This window comes from Hyla sarda, chromosome 7, assembly GCF_029499605.1.
Source record: "Hyla sarda isolate aHylSar1 chromosome 7, aHylSar1.hap1, whole genome shotgun sequence".
Taxonomy (NCBI): domain Eukaryota; kingdom Metazoa; phylum Chordata; class Amphibia; order Anura; family Hylidae; genus Hyla; species Hyla sarda.
In genome coordinates, this window is record NC_079195.1 from 215,446,517 (window position 1) to 215,464,212 (window position 17,696).

The following is a 17,696-nucleotide window of genomic DNA, read 5'->3' on the forward strand; positions in this document are numbered from 1 at the left end:
ACTTATTGTTGGCAAAAATAAAAATGTGTGAGATATTAAAAATGTCTAGTCAGCTTGAAGCTAAATGTATAGAGAGCTGTACTAATGTCTAGTTAGCCTCATAAAATGTGTAGAGAGCTAAAATAAAAATGTTTTAGGAGCTAACAACTAAATGTCAGATAGCTGCCTAATTGTATAGTAAGCTTAGAATGTATAGTAACTGTATATATTTAGTTATTTACCTGTACGGAGCGTAGCAGGACCTGCGGGTCACGTGATCAGGTAGAAACTCTATGGTTTTGCTTAAGGACCTTTGGAGGTCCCCGTGACGTGTTCACCCACCTTGCCTTGTAACGGTGAGTGACAGCTGCCACGGACCAATCCAAAACGGCCCTGCCCATATAAGGGAGCGGCGGCCATTACTAGCTCTCTTTCCTCGTGGGCTGCTGATGAGGACGGATCTGTGCAGTTGTCATCAGCAGTAACCAGGCCTAAGCCTTGCGGCAACAGCCATCTCTCAAAACTGTGAGTTACTTCAATCCCTATTACCTCAGCAAGATCACCGGACCTAAATATTCCCCTAAATCCGGACGGATCTCTGCAAAAATCCTAAATCTAATAACTCTTTGGATAAGTCAATGGTCCTCAGCATCTGTCAATCACTACCATGCTATATAGAGACTGTATTACTAAGACTGTTGCTGTTGATTGGATGTACCGCAAGTACTTCAGTAAAGTTTATGCAAGTTTAAGTTCATCTCCATTGTGGACCTGCATTCATTTAAGCATGCACCTATCGTTCCTGGGAAGGGTGGCGATAGGCCGGAGATTTACCTCAGCATATTAACCCTCACCCTGGCGTCACGAGTGACAGGGGTTAAATTAACCACTTATATTCTGAAGCAACACCCCAACTACACCATACCCCTCAAGGGCTACCACACTCCATTCAGATCTCCTCTAGAGCAGTAATGTTTTGGGGCTGTCGCTGGGCAATACGGACTTTCAACTCCCTCCAAAGGTTTTCTATGGGGTTGAGATCTGGAGACTGGCTAGGCCACTCCAGGACCTTGAAATGCTTCTTACGAAGCCACTTCTTCATTGCCCGGGCAGTGTGTTTGGGATCATTGTCATGCTGAAAGACAATGGAAGGAGGTTTTCACTCATAATCTCACGATACATGGCCCCATTCATTCTTTCCTTTACATGGATCAGTCGTCCTTGTCCCTTTGTAAAAAACAGCCCCAAAGCATGATGTTTCCACCCCCATGCTTCACAGTAGGTATGGTGTTCTTTGGATGCAACTCAGCATTCTTTCTCCTCCAAACATGACAAGTTGAGTTTTTACCAAGAAGTTCTACTTTGGTTTCATCTGACCATGTGACATTCTCCCAATCCACTTCTGGATCATCCAAATGCTCTCTAGCAAACTTCAGACAGGCCCGGACATATACTGGCTTAAGCAGGGGGTACATCTGGCACTGCATGATTTGAGTCTCTGGCGGTGTAGTGCATTACTGATGGTAGCTTTTGTTACTTTGGTCCCAGCTCCCTGCAGGTCATTCACTAGGTCTCCCCGTGTGGTTCTGGGATTTTTGCTCGCCTTTTTTGTGATCATTTTGACACCACGGGGGTGAGATCTTGCGTGGAGCCCCGGATCGAGGGAGATATTCAGTGGTCTTGTATGTCTTCCCTTTTCTAATAATTGCTCCCACAGTTGATTTCTTCACACCAAGCTGCTTGCCTATTGCAGATTCAGTCTTCCCAGCCTGGTGCAGGTCTACAATTTTGTTTCTGGTGTCCTTCAACAGCTCTTGGCCATAGTGGAGTTTGGAGTGTGACCATTTGAGGTTGTGGACAGGTGTCTTCTATACTGATAACAATCTCAAACAGGTGCCATTAATACAGGTAATGAGTGGAGGACAGAGGAGACTCTTAAAGAAGAAGTTACAGGTCTGTGAGAGCCAGAAATCTTGCTTGTTTGTAGGTGACCAAATACTTGTTTTACACCATAATTTGCAAATAAATTCTTTAAAAATCAGACAATGTCATTTTATGGATTTTTTTTTCTCATTATGTCTCTCATAGTTGAGGTATACCTGTGATGAAAATCACAGGTCTCTCTCATCTTTTTAAGGGGGAGAACACCATTGGTGGCTGACTAAATACTTTTTTGCCCCACTGTATAAAGGAAGGACACTTCTCCTTCCTTATGGATCCACTTCTGACTTTGGCTCAAAAACTGCAGTGGCAGTTTTCCAAAAAGTGGAAACTTAGCCTAAGGCTTCAGTCAGCTACTGCCTATTACTTGTGATTAGAGCTCATATCTGTGTCTCTGGCTTTCTGTCTGCCATTCTCCAGCCTCTTGCTTGACTTGTTGTCCGTCTAGCCTGACCCTAGTTTCCATTGGACTTCTCTTTCGCTTAGTGTTTTGGTACTGCGTTACTTTCTAGTTTCGCCTCTGGCCTGTTTGATTCCGCTTTGTTAGTCTATCTGTCTGTTTGCTTTTTTGTGCTCCCTGGTTTGTTCTTTGGTTAACCCATTGTGTCCTGACCATATCCCTGACCTTTGTATTGTGTTGTTTATGGTTTTGGACTTTGTTATGGCCTCTGCGTTTAGAGCGGATACCAGAGTAGGCAGGGAAAGCGGCTGTGGGTGAGCTCGGGGCTGTGCATATCCCTGCCCAATGAAAAAGAAAATTTATGTTTTACTGTCAATCTCTTTACAAGGTCATTAATAAATATATTAAAGAGAATAGGGCCCAAAAACTGACCCATGTGGTACCCTGATACTAAGAGCGACACCTCCAATACTGACCCCTGTCCAACAACTTTGACCCTAGTGGTACCCCACCAGTAATATTGATTTCCTTTAATACTGACAATCGTTGAATCCCACTAGTTGCAATGATTTCCTATAATATTGACCTCTGTGGTACACCACTATTAACAGAGATTCCCTTCAACACCAAAACAATTGTAAGAAAAAAAGAACTAAAAAATGGAATACATAAGCAAACATTGATAAATAGTGGGAGAAGCTGTTTGGAGGGAGTTGACCATAGCAACCAATCAGATCGCTTCTTTCATTTTTGAAAAGGCCTCTGAAAACTGAAAGAAGCGATCTGATTGGTTGCTATGGGCAACTCAGCAATTTTTCCTCTGGACAGGATTTGATAAATCTCCCCCAATGTGTTTAGGTTTGTTAAGTGGGTATGGCTGGGTGTCTGTCTTCAGGAGGGTCTGAGGTCAATATATGGGGGCTCTGGTCTAGGGTCTATATATAGGGGGGTCTGGCCAGAGGTCTTTATACAAGAGGATCTGACCTGGGGTATGTATTCATGGGATATTGCCTAGAAACTGTATAAGGGTACGTAAACGGCTATCCGGCAGTGCTGACTGCTTTAGCTGCCGCTGGATAGCCATTTACGGTGCCCCGTGTGGTCCGGTGAGTCTCACTCTGGACTGTCATATCCGGGATCCCCTGCATCTTCGTCGTCATCACGACACCCCGGGGACACGGCGACAGCTAGGCCAGACATCCAGGGCAGTGGTGACGGTAAGGAGCGGCGGGGACAGGTGAGTACAACTTCCTATACTTTACATTGCACAGATCCCTCAACGTACAATGGTTTCAACTAACGATGGTTCATTTGGAACGAATTACCATCATATGTTGAGGGACCACTGTACAGGATCCTGTGAAGATTTGATGCGCAGGATTTGTAACTGCAGATTAGAAGCTGCGCTCAGTCATTTAGTTTACATTGAAATCTGCAGCAGAAAATCCTGTGCATCAAATCCTGGGCATCAAATCTGCGTAGGTGTGAGCGTACCCTAAGGGGCTAGGCCTAGGGTCTATAGCAGGATGGACATGTGGCCTGAAGTTTGTATCATGGGATGTTTGTTCAGAGTTTGGTGTCCTTATTGAGAATGCCTGGTATGCGATCTGTATATGTTCACTGTATGGCGGTCTGTATTTGGTTTGTGTGTTGTGTTGTCTTTATTTTTGTTGGGGTGTGCTGAAGGGTGCCATAGTCCTGTTTTTGTTACAACGGTCATAGGCATGTCCTAGAGCATAAGGAAACATATTTCGGAATCTCCCTGATGTCAAAGGCCCATTTCACACTACAGGTATCATTCAGCTTTTTTACTGCCGTTATTTTACAATAATGGATGAGAAAAAAACAGATGCAATAACTGGTAATAACGGATGATAACTGATGACCATCATCCATTATTTTTAATGGGTTTTTTCTTAAACCTGATGTTGTTCATCCATTATCCTCCGTTATAACCAGTTACATCAGTGGGTTTTTTTTTATCAGGTTTTTAACCCTTTTTTGTTAAAGGTGGAAAACATTTTTTTATAAGTCAACTGGTGCCAGAAAGTTAAATAGATGTGTAAATTACTTCTATAAAAAAATATTTACCCTTCCACTACTTTTTAGCAGCTGTATGCTACAGAGGAAATTCTTTTCTTTTTGAATTTCTTTTTTGTCTTGTTCACAGTGCTCTCTGCTGACACCTCTTTCCGTGTCAGGAACTGTCCAGAGCAGCATAGGTTTGCTATGGGGATTTTCTCCTGATCTGGACAGTTCCTGATACGGACATCAGGTGTCAGCAGACAAAAAAGAAATTCAAACAGCAAAGAATTTCCTCTGTATTTTTTAATAGAAGTCATTTACAAGTCTGTTTAACTTTCTGGCACCAGTTCATAAAAAATAAAAAATAAATGTTTTCCACAGGAGTACCCTTTTAAGCTGTACTGAGCATGCTCATTCCAAAAACGGATGTTAAAAAACCTGACAATAACTGATAACAGATGTTTTTTTTTTTTTTTTGAACATCCGGTTCCCATAAACTTCGATGTTAAATTTTAACGTCCAGTTTTTCACCATTTTTTTTGCCGGACCAAAAATTTGTGCATGCACCGACTTTTGTGCCGGCAAAAATAACTGACATTAGTAAAAACAGACATGCCTGATGTAAAAGGATGTTCAAAAAATTCCATTAGGTTATTTGTCATCACCTCAGAATTTGTTGTCTTCTGGTGAACCTCCAGGGCCCATTTTTGTTGCAAAATCTGGGCCTACGAAAGGACCCTCTGGGACCACATTCACACATACAAAAAAAAAAAACAAGAGCATGTCCATTATCTTGCTCTAGAGAGCTCTCTGCTGACCACAGTGCTCTCTGCTGACACCTCTGTCCATTTTAAGAACTGTCCAGAGTAAGAGAAAATCCCCATAGAAAACATATGCTGCTCCGGACAGTTCCTAAAATGGACAGAGATGTCAGCAGAGAGCACTGTGGTCATGATGTCAGCAGAGAGCACTGTGTTCCAAAAAGAAAAGAATTTCCTCTGTAGAATTCAGCAGCTAATAAGTACTGGAAGGATTAAGAATTTTTAATAGAAGTAATTTACAAATCTGTTTAACTTTCGGGCACCAGTTCTGGCACTAGTTTTCCACCGGAGTACCCCTTTAAATCCTATCCACATGAATTATACTAAGGATTTGCGGTTCACGTGTAAAACTGGGCCTTAGTGTAGAATTGTGTATTTCAGTAAGGTCTTCTTAGAATTATGGAAACATTTACCAAACAAGCCCTGGTGGGCATCAGTCTTCAGCCGGCTATATCATTCATAATAAACAATGGCGTCCCAAAATAGGACCCCCGTTCTCTCCCAGTCTCCACCAAGTGTATCCTGAATCCTCTAAAAGTTTATTGACATTTGCATATTAGTTGACCCCGGGCGGAACTTGTTGACCCCAGACCAATGTTATAATAACTCAATGATGAATGACGAGGAAGATTATTTGCTTTATAAACAGTGGACCGTGTTTCCTGATATTTCGGATTTTTTTAACTCCTTTTCTCATTGAGTAACAACCAGTGAACTCGTTGCGAGACTGACAGCTGGGGTCCCGAGGGACAAACAAGGAACAAAAATTCATGGGGTTGTTGCTCTATTTCCATATTTACAAGGTTGTTACAGGAATAATTCTACTTATGTCTTATAAGACAAATGTTTGTATCTACGTACGAAGTATGACTAAGCCTGAATCTTATAATACACAGATGACTTGTCCGCCCACAAACACTACTGTGAACGTTTTCTCTAAAAAGATACCAAAGTCTGTGCTGATTCCTAATTAGGAATATGATGGTTGTATCCAGGGTCAGCACCCCCGGATGAACAATGGGACAAAGCATCATTAAGATGGGGCCCAGGCAGGGCTGGTGCAAGTATTTTTTGCCACTCTAGGTGGAAGGAATTTTGCCCTTTTGACACACCACACCTTAATACTGGGGTGAAACATTGTAACAAACCTCCTCCTCATGTATTCTCTTGACTACTGGGGTAAAACACTGTAACAAATGCACTCCTCATGTAATCTCCTTACTTATGTTGTGACACACTGTAACAAACCTACTCATATAATCTCGTTACTACTGAGGTGACACACTGTAACAAACCTCCTCCTCATGTAATCTCCTTACTACTGGTGTGACACACTGTAACAAACCCCCTCCTCATGTAATCTCCTTACTACTGGTGTGACACACTGTAACAAACCTCCTCCTCATGTAATCTCCTTACTTATGTTGTGACACACTGTAACAAACCTACTCATATAATATCGTTACTACTGAGGTGACACACTGTAACAAACCCACTCCTCATGTAATCTTCTTACTACTGGGGTGACACACTGTAGCGAACCTCCTCCTCATGTAATCTCCTTACTACTGGGATGACACACTGTAACAAACCTTCTTCTCATGTAATCACCTTACTACTGGGGTGACACACTGTAACAAACCCACTCCTCATGTAATCTCCTTACTTATAGGGTTACACACTGTAACAAACCTCTTCCTCATGTAATCTCCTTACTTATGGGGTGACACACTGTAACAAACCTCCTCCTCATGTAATCTCCTTACTACTGGGGTGACACACTGTAACAAACCCACTTCTCATGCAATCTCCTTACTTATAGGGTGACACACTGTAACAAACCTCCTCCTCATGTAATCTCCTTACTTATGGGGTGAAACACTGTAACAAACCTCCTCCTCATGTAATCTCCTTATTTATGGGGTGACACACTGTAACAAACCTCCTCCTCATGTAATCTCCTTACGTATGGGGTGACACACTGTAACAAACCTCCTCCTCATGTAATCACCTTACTACTGGGGTTATGGTTCGGAGCGGGAGTTGGGGCGGATGTATGGGGGCATACGCGATGTCAGGATGCTGGACGGACCTGCCCTGCCTGTCTGCCTCGGACGTGGCTCTGCGCTCCTCCAGCAGGCAGAAGAATGCAGATTATTATGGTACCGGGGAAAGGGGGGTGCGACTATGGTGCTAACTGGGCAGGTGCTTCGAATAAGCGTCCGGTGCTTCAAATGCTGGCTACTAAGTTTCTTACAGCAGGCAGAGCGGTGCCCCCATCAAGAAGGCACTCTAGGCGGCTGCCTATTTTGCCTATAGGCATAACCGGCTCTTTGCCCAATTAACAACATTCCCTGAAAGAATAAGACTGTGGTCATAGGTTGATAATACTCATTGTTCTTCTTCTATGCAGATGTGGACCTTGTGGTTGTCTACATGAAGCCTCAGGGCCGTACACCAGATGATGCAAGGCCTCTCCTATGGAAGCTAAGTCTATAGCTGTTGTACAAGACATTATTTGTAATCCCAGATCTATTTACAGTATATAGGACACAAAATCCTGACACCCATGGAGCAATGATCACACCTGTTCATCTGTTTGTATTCATACCACAAAAAGCAACCTGTAACCCACAGGAATCTTGGAAATTCTCCAACATCTTCTGCCTGAGGCCTTTCACACCAGACATTCATCTGTTTTAAAGATCCGTCATAATATTCCGTTCTGAAAACCCTGAAAATCGTCCGTTAAATGGCCATTACAAAATCCCATTATAGTCTATGGGATATTGGGCGAGTGAAGAAAAGACAGGGGGCGCTCCCTGGTACCGTATTTCAAAAAGGTGTGCACCCTCCACCACACCGAAGTGATATACTGACCTGTAAAAAAGGTGCTGCTCAAAACTTGAAATGAAGGACTCAGGCCAGCACAGGACAACGTACAATTTATTGATTACAGTAAGGACGACGCGTTTCGGCACCGACTAGTGCCTTCCTCAGGTCCACCAAGATTTCTATGCAAATTATATACAAATGGTCTATTCTGACATAAGAACAAAATGTAATAGGACATAACATTTTAAATGTTTATGTCGGTAGGTAACAACAATAAAATTTGTGGAATCCATATATAAGGGCTAAAAATTTGTCTAAAAACATTATTTTAGGGTGACATAAAATTCAGATATAAAGTGTCCCTAGGGATGGAGGTATTGTACATGACATTCAGGGGTGTTCAATAATGGAGGCATAGTTATTATTTGTTGAATCTCTCTAGGCATACAGGTCAAATTCATATTCCAATATGTCATAAAGGTTATGAATTACAGAACGGTTGGTGGTAGTTAAAAAAGCTAAATGATTGTTAAATAAATATTAACAATCAATATTTATTTAACAATCATTTAGCTTTTTTTAACTATCACCAACCGTTCTGTATTTCATAACCTTTATGACATATTGGAATATAAATTTGACCTGTATGCCTAGAGAGATTCAACAAATAATCTCTATGCCGCCACTATTGAACACCCCTGAATGTCATGTGCAATACCGCCAAAACTAGGGGCACTTTATATTTGAATTTAATGTCACCCTAAAATAATGTTTTTAGCCTAATTTTTAGTCCTTATATATGGATTCCACTAATTCTATTGTTGTTACCTACCAATATAATTTAAAATGTTATGTCCTATTACATTCAGTTTTTATATCAGAATAGACCATTTGTATATAATTCTTTGTCTATAGAAATCTTGGTGGACCTGAGGAAGGCACTAGTCGGTGCCGAAACGCGTCGTCCTTACTGTAATCAATAAACTGTACGTTGTCCTGTGCTGGCCTGAGACCTTCATTTGCGTTCAATTTTTGAGGAGCGTCTCCAAGACCGTTTTTTTTTTTTTGCTTGTATGTTCGATTATAGTCTATGGGATTTTTACATTATCCGTTTTAACCCGTCATAGCCCGTTATTAATAACGGACGTTATTTTTTGACAGGAGAAAGAACGGGAGAAATAGTGCATGCGCTATTTATCCCATTACTTTCTCCTGCCACAAAATAACGTCCGTTATTAATAACGGCTATGACGGTTAAAAAACGGATAATGTAAAAATCCCATAGACTATAATGGGATTTTGTAACGGCCTTATGGGATATTGTAACGCCCGTTTAACGGACGATTTTCAGGGTTTTCATAATGGAGCATTATAACGGATCTTTAAAACGGATGAATGTCTAGTGTGAAAGGAGCCTAAACCATTTTATTAGCTCGAGATGACAAGAAAGCATGAAATAGGGTGTGATGTCATCGGACCATGCATGAGTGGACAATTCTACAGATAACCTAATACAGGACGTGGTATCTTGGCCATCTTGGTGGTAGTAACAAATATTCAAAATAGATCCCTTAAAGGGGTATTCCAGGAATTTTTTTTTTATTTCACTATGCTACAGGGGCTGTAAAGTTAGTGTAGATCACAATATAGTGTCTGTACAGTGACCCCCCCCCCCCCCCCCCCGACATACGATAATTTCAACATGCGATGGCCTCTCAGAGGCCATCACATGTTGAAGGCAGCCTCAACATACGATGCTTTTGTATGTCGGGGCCATCGCATAAACGGCTATATGGCAGCGCAGACTGCTTCAGCTGCCACCAGATAGCCATTTACGGTGCCCCGTGTGCTCCGCTGACGATCACTTACCTGTTCTCGGGGCTCCGGCGTGTCCTCTTCAGGATCCCCTGCATCGTCGGCGCTCTCCATTGTCATCATCACGTCGCTGCGCACGCCGTCCCGTCATCCAATAGGAGCGGCGTGCGTAGCGACGTGATGGCGTCGACGGAAAGCGAGGATGCCGGGGAAGCAGAGGCCTTGCCGGAGCGTCGGGGACACCTCGGGGACGCGGCGACAGCGATGGATGGTGACATCCAGGGCAGCGGTGACAAGCGGTGACGGTCCGGAGCGACGGGGACAGGTGAGTATAACCTCCTCTCACAGTGGTCTACAACCTGCGGACCTCCAGATGTTGCAAAACTACAACACCCAGCATGCCCGGACAGCCGTTGGCTGTCCGGGCATGCTGGGTGTTGTAGTTTTGCAACATCTGGAGGTCTGCAGGTTGTAGACCACTGTCCTATACTTTACATTGCACGGATCCCTCAACATGCGATGGTTTCAACAAACGATGGTCCGTTTGGAACGGATTACCATCGTATGTTGAGGGACCACTGTACCTGTGTGTGACGGTGGTCTCGCAATTATCCCGCAAGAAAGATAATTTTATAACAGCTCTAGGCACCCTGATTAAAAAAGACTGATCTTTTGCGCTTATTTGTGCTGTAATGGGTTGAAAGTGATGTGTGAAAGGGAGAAATGTAACTACACACTTACAAGCATGAAACTATGGGGTGTGTAGTTTAAAGGGGTACTCCACTAGATAAAAACATTTTAAAAAATCAACTGGTGCCAGAAAGTTAAACAGATTTGTATGGGGATTTGCTCTCCTACTCTGGACAGTTCCTAAAATGGACAGAGGTGTCAGCAGAGAGCACTGTGGTCAGGCAGAAAGGAAATTCAAAAAGAAAACAAATTCCTGTGGATCATACAGCAGCTGATAAGTACTGGAAGGATTTACAAATCTGTTTAACTTTCTGGCGCCAGTTGATTTAAAAAAAAAAAAGTTTTCCACTGGAGTACCCCTTTAAGTTTTATCATAACAATAAAGAAAACAACAGAATTGCTTTGCAAAGGGAAAAAAAATCAACAATGTCGGCCGTCAGTAGTGTTGCTCGAGGAATATTTGCAATGCGAATTTTATTCGCGAATATCGCACTATATATTCGGAATTACGAATATTTTTTTTATTTTTTTTTTATTTTTTTATTTTTTATTTTTTCACAGTACACATCACAGTGATCATCCCTCTCTGCTTCCAGCTTGTGTGGTGTAAAGAAGGCTCTAATACTACTGTGTGAGACTGGCGTGCGAATTTCCGTATATGCGAAAATTTGCCTATGCTAATTTTCGTATATGCGAATTTTCGCTTCTGCAAATTTTTGTATATGCTTATTTTCGCATATGCAAATTGCTAGCATATGCGAAAATAAACCGCGAATATTACGACTATGCGAATTTAGCGAGTATATGACGAATATTTGTCCATATATTCGCGCATATTCGCAAATTCGAATATGGCCTTTGCCGCTCAACACTAGCCGTCAGGTCATAGATAGTGTTGGTCGCGAATATTCGCAATGCGAATTTTATTCGCGAATATCGCATATTCGCGAATATTCGCGAATATAGCACTATATATTCGTAATTACGAATATTCGTTTTTTTGTTTTTTTAATCACAGTACACATCACAGTGATCACCCCTCTCTGCTTCCAGCTTGTGTGGTGTAAAGAAGGCTGTAAAACTACCGTGAGAGACTGGTGCGCGACTTTTCGCATATGCGAATATTTACATATGCAAATTTTCGCTTATGCTAATTTTTTCATATGCTAATTTCCGCATATGTTAATTTTTGCATATGCGAATTTTCACATATACGAGAATATTACGAATATTCGAATATTCGCGAATATATGATGAATATTCGTCCATATATTCGCGAATATTCGCGAATTCGAATATGGCCTATGCCGCTCAACACTAGTCATAGAATAGGTAAAAGGCAGCACTATCCGTATAAACCAATAACATGGAAACAGAGCAAAAGTTACCCATATAACATTAGGAATACAAAGAATGAAGAAGGAATTGGACGCGGGGTTAGAATGATAGAAGAGAGCAAGATGGAGGGGGTAGAAGAAAGACAGGAAAAAAAGAAGGATGAAATGGAAAGGGGGAATCAGCACAGGGTCAATGATCAATCTGGTGTGATAGCCATCAGAATTCTGGAAGACCGTCCACTGGAATCAGGTTCTACAGAATTGATCTTGAGGGTTTTGCAAATGGAGCGTCAAGTCCTTCTTACTATGAAGATCCTCCACTTTACAAAAGCTTTAACACCAGGGCCTCCCGATACCTCCACAAGGCAGGGAACAGGCCCTAGCTACATTTACATTTATGAGATTACGCAAAAGAGAGGTTTAGAGAGACAGTAATATCAGAATTAGAGATGAGCGAACTTACAGTAAATTCGATTCGTCACGAACTTCTCGGCTCGGCAGTTGATGACTTATCCTGCATAAATTAGTTCAGCCTTCAGGTGCTCCGGTGGGCTGGAAAAGGTGGATACAGTCCTAGGAAAGAGTCTCCTAGGACTGTATCCACCTTTTCCAGCCGACCGGAGCACCGGAAAGCTGAACTACTACCGTATTTTTCGCCCTATAGGACGCACCGGCGTATAGGACGCACCCAATTTATATGGGGGCAACATCTAAAAAAATAAAGATTTTGAACCCAATAGTTGTCTTCAACATGCAGACCTCGAGATGTTGCAAAACTACAACTCCCAGCATGCCCGGACAGCCGCTGGCTGTCCGGGCATGCTGGGAGTTGTAGTTTTGCAACATCTGGAGGTCCGCAGATTGAAGACCACTACATAGGAGGTAATACTCACGTGTCCCCGCCGCTCCGGACCCGTCACCGCTGCCCTGGATGTCGCTCCATCGCTGTTGCCGTGTCCCCGTCGCTCCGGAACGTCTCTGCTGCCGGCCGGGTATCCTCGCTCTCCGTCGCCGCCATCACGTCGTTACGCACGCCGACGCACGTACGCGACGACGTGATGATGAGGAAGGAGAGCGCCGGCCATACAGGGGATCCCTGAACGGAGAAGACACCGAGGAGGCAGGTAAGGTCCCTCCCGCTGTCCTGTAAGCACTAACCCGGCTATTCAGTCAGGCTGTTCGGGACCGCCGCGGTGAAATCGCGGCGGTCCCGAACAGCCCGACTGAACAGCTGGGTTAGTGTCACTTTCACTTCAGACGCGGCGGTCAGCTTTGATCGCCGCGTCTGAAGGGTTAATACAGGGCATCACCGCGATCGGTGATGTCCTGTATTAGCCGCGGGTCCCGGCCGTTGATGGCCGCAGGGACCGCCGCGATAGGGGTGTATTCGCCGTATAAGACGCACCGACTTTTTCCCCCCAGTTTTGGGGAAGAAAAAGTGCGTCTTATACGGCGAAAAATATGGTAATTTATGCAGGAAAAGTCATCAACTGCCGAGCCGAGAAGTTCGTGACGAATCGAATTTACTGTAAGTTCGCTCATCTCTAATCAGAATGGTGAATGAGAAAAAAAAAAAAGGAAAATACAAGAGTGAGTTTAAAAAATGAATGGCTAAACGTCTTTCCAGACGGAGATCAGAGGGCAAGACCAAAAAATACTATGGAGAGCCTAATTGTCCACATCCCCTCCAGCAAAAATGAGAAATTGAAGGGTAAAGCATGTAGAACATGTGGGAACCCGGTATCACCAGTAGAGTAACTTGTAGCCCACCTCTTGGTGAAGGCTGGATATTGAAGCTCTGGACACTTAAAGGGGTATTTCAGTGGAAAACATTGTTTTTTAAATCAACTGGTGCCAGAAAGTTAAACAGATTTGTAAATTACATATATTAAAAAATCTTTACCCTTCCAGTACTTTTTAGCAGCTGTATGCTACAGAGGAAATTATTTTCTTTTTGAATTTCCTTTTTTGTCTTGTCCACAGTGCTCTCTGCTGACACCTGATGCCCGTATCAGGAACTGTCAAGAGCAGGAGAAAATCCCCATAGCAAACCTATGCTGCTCTGGACAGTTCCTAATACGGACAGAGGTGTCAGCAGAGAGCACTGTGGACAAGACAAAAAAGAAATTAAAAAAGAAACTAATTTTCTCTTTAGCATACAGCCGCTAAAAAGTACTGGAAGGGTAAATATTTTTTAATAGAAGTCATTTACACATCTGTTTAACTTTCTGGCACCAGTTGATCTAAAAAAAAAAAATGTTCTTTTACCAGAGTGCCCCTTTAAAAAGTGTGAAGATGCCTTCACAAGGCCGGGATTCAGGCCCTAGCTGCATTTAAGAGATGACAGAAAACAGAGACTCAATAGGTTTTTACAGGAATATCAAAAAGTTGAAAGAGCAAAAAGGAATGGTGAAAGAAGTGAGTGACCACTAGTGTTGCTCGCGAATATTCGCAATGCAAATTTTATTTGCGAATATTCGCGAATATAGCACTATATATTCGTAATTACGAATATTTTTTTTTTTAATACTTTTTTTTTTTACAGTTCACATCACAGTGATCATCCCTCTCTGCTTCCAGCTTGTGTGGTGTAAAGAAGGCTCTAATACTACTGTGTGAGACCGGTGTGCGAATTTTCGCATATGCAAAAATAAATCACGAATATTCGCGAATATATAACGAATATTCGTCCGTATATTCGCGAATATTCGCGAATTCGAATACGGCCTATGCCGCTCAACACTAGTGACCACACATCTTTCCAGAAGGAGATCATGGGACAGGCCCAAAAAATACAAAGCAGAGCCTATTTGTCCACATCCCCTCCAGCAAAAAGGAGAAGGCGTGAGAAGGAACCCGGTAGACCGCCTTTTGGTAAAGGCTGGATATCAAAGAAGATTGCCCCAAATGGAATAAAAGCATGAACAGAACCAGGCAGCCATGGTGGGGGTAAGTGACAGGACACCGGTGGGAGCCACCATTACACTGTTGGGGGTGGTTAGGAATGTAGCAGCTCTTGTACGCTATAGATCCACTGTTATGTTCCAACCAATGTTCGACATCTACATAAAATGATTTTTTTATTTTTTTATTGTGTATCTTTTGTTCAAACTGAGATATTCTTCTTCTCCATCCATGTTTCACAATAAACAATTTTCTCGTATTCGCTCATCACATTTCACAGCGGTTAATCAATGGTGGACGCTGCCAAGTACAAGGACCTGATCGCTCCAGGCATTCGTTAGAGAATCCTTTGGTTTCTTAGGCAAAACCGCAAGAATCTCCACCGGGGGATGAGGTCTAGAGCCAATTGTGTTATGTCTAATGAAGCTTAACAACACCCTCGGGCAAGGAAGGGGTTAAAAGCCATTAAAAACAATCGGGTCGTTTGAGAGCTCGTAAAACAGAAATCATTCTTGGACACAATCTCGCATTTGTCTTAGGAGAAAGGCAATGGCTGGGTCTTGCCTGTGCGGAAAATAATGCTCCAGAAACTTTTACAGTAAGAAACAGAGTCGCCAAAATATGACAAAAAAAAAACACACTCGCCGGCTGACAGATTTTTTTTTTTTTTTTTTTGCCATGTTCAGCAGAAAAACTCAATTTAGATTTTTTATTTTAATTTGTTCTTTATTTATTTATTGTTATTTATTTAAAGGGGTATTCCAGGAACAAAACTTTTTTTATATATATCAACAGGCTCCAGAAAGTTAAACAGATTTGTAAATTACTTCTATTAAAAAATCTTAATGCTTCCACTAATTATCAGCTGCTGAAGTTGAGTTGTTCTTTTCTGTCTGGCAACAGTGCTCTCTGCTGACATCTCTGCTTTTCTCGGGAACTGCACAGAGTAGAAGAGATTTGCTATGGGGATTTTCTTCTACTCTGGACGGTTCCCGAGACAGGTGTCATTAGAGAGCACTTAGACAGGAAAGAACAACTCAAGTTCGGCAGCTCATAAGTACTGAAAGGATTAAGATTTTTTTTATAGAAGTAATTTACAAATCTGTTTAACTTTCTGGAGCCAGTTGATATATAAAAAATTTCTTTTCCTGGAATACCCCTTTAAAGTTCAACTGTCACTTTAAAAAAGTATGACATGTCCTGGAGCAGTGTTTCCCAACCAGTGCTCCGCCAGCTGTTGCAAAACTACAACTCCCAGCATGCCCGGACGGGCATGCTGGGAGTTGTAGTTTTGCAACAGCTGGAGGAGCACTGGTTGGGAAACACTGCTCTTGGACACGTCAAAAGTTTAGATTTTTTTCAATTTTGCTTTTTCGCTTTTTCTTTTAGTTTTTCTTTTTCTATTAATATTATCTGTTAATAGTTTGGACATTTCCAGACGCAGGGATACCACATATGTTTGTTAATTTATATATATATATATTTTTTTACATTATTTTAGTTCAAAAATGGGAAAAGGGAAGGGGAAGGGGCTTATTCACATTTAATAACCTTTTTTTTTAATTTTTTTTTTTTTTCAAATTTTGTTTTTACTATTTTAAGTCCCCCATAGGAGACTATTACCTCCAGTCATTTGATTACAAACACTGAACAATGCCATAGTGGTAAGAATATCCGATCAGTCAACAGCAGCATTTTGACAGTTTTCTCTCTTTTTGTTTTTCTTTTCTTTTTTTCTCTTTTTTTTTTCTTTTTAAACCAGTAAAAAAAAAAATTGATCTGTTCTGTTGGACCGCCAGTCCTATAAATAAAAGAGCTGGAGTGTTGATTTAGCCCTGTAACTCCTTTATAGTTTTTGACACCTTGCTGGCGAACTACATCTCAACAACCCCACCCCCGCCCTTCATGACCATGCCAAGTACATTTCATGAAAAAATATAATTAGTCCAAATCCAATTTTTTTGAAACATTCATTTAGGGTGAATCAGTACAGGAGCAGGGACTCCTATCACTGTCATAAACAGAAGTCCTTGCTCGTGAACTTACTGAGAGATGATGCATACATTTTATGTTGTATGCCTCTCTGCTCAGTGACCATTCTCTGTCGTATGCCTCTCTGCGTACTGACTATTCTCTGTCTTTTGCCTCTCTACTCAGTGATTATTATCTATCATATGCCTCTCTGCTCAGGGACCATTCTCTGTCATATGCCTCTCTGCTCAGTGACCATTCTCTGTCATATACCTCTCTACTCACTGACCATTCTCTGTCTTTTGCCTCTCTGCTCAGTAATTATTCTCTATCATATGCCTCTCTGCTCAGTGACCATTCTCTGTCATATACCTCTCTACTCAGTGACCATTCTCGGTCTTTTGCCTCTCTGCTCAGTGATTATTCTCTATCATATGCCTCTATGCTCAGTGACCATTCTCTGTCGTATGCCTCTCTGCTCAGTGACCATTCTCTGTCATGTGCCTCTCTGCTCAGTGACCATTCTCTGTCTTTTGCCTCTCTGCTCAGTGATTATTCTCTATCATATGCCTCTATGCTCAGTGACCATTCTCTGTTGTATGCCTCTCTGCTCAGTGACCATTCTCTGTCATGTGCCTCTCTGCACAGTGACCATTCTCTGTCTCCGACACAGATCAGTATTTTTCCTCCGAATTCGTCATTGAATAAAGATCAAATCAACAGCCGATTTGCAGCATTTTTGTTTTAACCAGCAAAAAACATTGATTTGAAATTTTCTTTTTCTAGAATAGTCTACATTTTCTTTTTTGCTGACTGTGAATCCATGTGGAGCAATGGTGGATGATAGGAATCAGATCTCATCACCACAGACGAGTGTGACGGATCCCGAGCAAAACTCATTACAGAAAAATGCGCTACAGTTTATTTAAATAAAGGTTGTGATGGAAAAAATACAACGTGACCAAAGCGCTGAGGGAA